The sequence below is a fragment of the Oncorhynchus keta genome, chromosome 12 (genome assembly GCF_023373465.1).
Source record: "Oncorhynchus keta strain PuntledgeMale-10-30-2019 chromosome 12, Oket_V2, whole genome shotgun sequence".
NCBI lineage: Eukaryota > Metazoa > Chordata > Actinopteri > Salmoniformes > Salmonidae > Oncorhynchus > Oncorhynchus keta.
The window spans coordinates 26,867,112-26,870,148 of NC_068432.1; the positions used below are offsets into that span (position 1 = coordinate 26,867,112).

The 3,037-nt window shown below is 42.0% G+C and overlaps 1 long non-coding RNA gene across 1 annotated transcript; it reads right to left on the reverse strand.

The window, feature by feature from the left end:
- Positions 1–867: 867 nt before the first annotated feature.
- On the reverse strand, positions 868–2,494 carry LOC118391186 (uncharacterized). The gene is made up of 2 exons (XR_004827091.2): positions 2,101–2,494; positions 868–1,230 (listed from the first exon to the last, which is right to left on the reverse strand). It is a non-coding gene; the product is annotated as an uncharacterized LOC118391186 (long non-coding RNA).
- Between the last annotated feature and the right edge of the window lie 543 nt (positions 2,495–3,037).

Here is a 3,037-nt window from a genome sequence, read left to right on the forward strand (position 1 = left end):
GATAGCTGTGACAATGACACACCATTGGTTGATTGAGCCTGCTGCCTGATCTAAAAATGAATGGATTCATGTTTTGCTAACTGTCTTTGCTATAGCTAAAATGTACTGTAGTCTAACGTTATAGCTAGTCAGCTAACTAACCGAGCTAGCCTCAGTGCCTTTCATTAGGAGCAAAACTGGAGAAATGTTTGATGGCGGAGAGTAAAGGAATGACTTTGGCTTTATGACTCATATTAGTCTTGGAGTAACTATACCTGTGTGTTGTATCCATCTAGCTAGCTAATGTGTGTCTGTGGGATACCTCATATTTCTACACCAAGCTGCAACAGTAGGAATACAGACAGTACACAACGATTGCCCATGAATGTCTGATAGCGTTTTCATCTTTCTCTTGCAGAAAATATCACTTGGATACAAAGAAGTTGATGACTCTCAAAAGATGTGAAAGGTCCCATAACAACAATCTCCCCTTATATCAAAGTGACTCCGAACACCTCACTGCACCATCCACATACATCATATGAAAGTATTCACTTGGTAGAACTATAATATTCATTATAAGCGTTAGTGGTATATTTTTCTACTACTGTATATAGTGTATGTCATATATTGCCATAACTGTTCCTGCATACTGCTGTGTAAACGCACCTAGGTCTCCAGAGCAAATACACGTCTTGAATACAAGCCTCGGGTACTTATTTTCTATATCGACAGACTAATCTACTGTTTTATTAAAACATGTTTCCTTGGCAACAAATTAAAGATTAAATGATACACCAACCCCTTGCATGATTTGTTTTATCAGGAAGATTGAAGCTAGTTTAACCAAATACATGTCATGAATATCACAATGAATTCATCCAGAAGTGGAAGTCAACACTTTATTGGTTTCTGATGCACCTGGAATTGTTTACTCACTGAATCTAATACATTCAAAAATATTATATAACACCATTATATACATATGTACAAGAGCTAGAAATATCTATACCACAATGCAGTTGTGAGCATACTGGGCATTCTATATTATACTACAACATCAGTCTAACTGAATATGTACGTTGTGTTGCCTGAATGTTCCAGGCAGGGTCCTGAATGTTCTTCAGCTGGTGAACCTCTTCTTGTGTTGGGTAATGGCATTTGGTTTAGCAGGCATTGGCGCGGTGGCGGTGTTCTTCACCACCCACTGCTTCGACCTCTTGCAGAAGCTTTGTATGTACTCCAAGTCTCCTTGAAAGACATGAAGACTTATCATGGGGGTGTGTAATCATACAATAAACCATGTTCATCTCTAAACAAAAAAGGGTACAGTAGACTGGTATGTGTTTTGTTACACACAGTCAATAATGGGGCATTGAGATGGGCTGTTGGCAAAGATGTGAAAAGGTTGAGGGGGGGCTTGACTTGTAGACCATCTAGTCATGTATAGTTGTGTATGAGCACCTACAGTTGTGCTGTTGGGTAGACGAGCACTGCCAACAATAGAGTGAATAGTCTATAAGAGTATACTAACAGCCCCTCTCCCTCATACCAAAGAACTGAATGCAAGGGTGTAAAAAGTTGGAGGGACACTTGTCTTGTAGACAGTTTAGCGTATTGGTAATTTTGTTTTCTCAAGAGGGTATTGTGCTTTCATAAATACCTTTGGCTGTCCTGGCTTGTTTCAAAGTCAGATGATGTTGAGTTTGAGCTTATTCCAGCCTGAAAGTGTTTATCTATCCAACGGGTCCCCCTAATGTCAATAATAATAACAGTAGGGGGGTGTGCTTATTTTTGCCTTGTTTGCATATCCCAACCCCCCTGAGCTTGATGTTATTGCCGCTGCAGATGTTTGATGGGGTGGGACGCTAAATAAAACCCATAATGCTAGTCATGTTAGCCTCTGCGGTAGTTAGCTAGCTAGACAGCTAACGTAACCTAAACGAAGCTAATGTTAGCTTGCAAAGTTTCAAATAACATTGCCAGTTAGCAGCTGGCTAGTTACATTATTATGCTTTGGAATGTCTAGCTAGCGCATTGTGAAAGCTACCGAGCTAGATTTTAGTTTAGATAAACAAATGTAGTTCGATGGTAGTTAACTAGTTAGCTAGATAACGTTACCTCAGCTTGCCTTCTTTTCTGCTGCACTGATGTCGGCTGATCGGATGCCTTCCTCTTTGAAGTGAAGGGGAAATTCACTGGAATAGCATCACGTTTCAATGTTTGACGACATAGCAACCCCATCAGTTGTGACTTCAGTTCCGTTTAGAACTGGCTGAAAGTGCTGGCTACAAAATCAGACATTTTGATTTTTCACCCATCAATTGGATACCCTACTCCTCCACCGGGCGGTCCTCCACGTCCTGAAATCGCTATGAATTCTGGATATTGTGGTTTGCTTACAACCAGTAAATGTAGCTGGCCCGTTTCTACCGGTGAGATGCAGAAATGCTCGTATTTATGTGTAGTGAGGAAATTCAACATTTTCATGACACATCTGATATTTTAAAAACATATCTATGGATTTGATATATAGTGAAATAGAGCAGCGGTGAAATTTCCCTTGAATCATCTACTGACCCTTTAAACCAGCCCATCATCACAGGTGTGACAGAAAGACAGTGGGTCTTTGATCGTGGTTGTCTAAGTGTTTTCTCCTACCTTCTCCTTACAATGTCCTAATGGGGCCTTTATGAGAGGGCAGGTGGACATGACAGGGAGCCCTGTCAATTTAATCCCACTGACTGTTGTCAGGTCAGAATGGAGTTGGTGCTGCTTTTATGAGCAGTTTGACCGCGTGGCTCCTCAGAGTCAGTCATCCCATTCCTCTGTGCTATGGGACTGGGTGACTGGGAGAGCAGCGTAGCCCTGTTCCATGGAGAGGGGTCGGTTGGCGTCAAGACTGTTTCCCAGGATTTGTGTCTGTGGTGGTGAGATTACTACTTGGTGTAGTTTAGTTTAGGCCTTTCTCCGGCTTCAGCAGAACATGTTCCCAAGCGGCTGGCACGGGGTCACCCTGATCCCTGCTCGCCCATTCTCCCCTCCTCCTCCTTCTGCC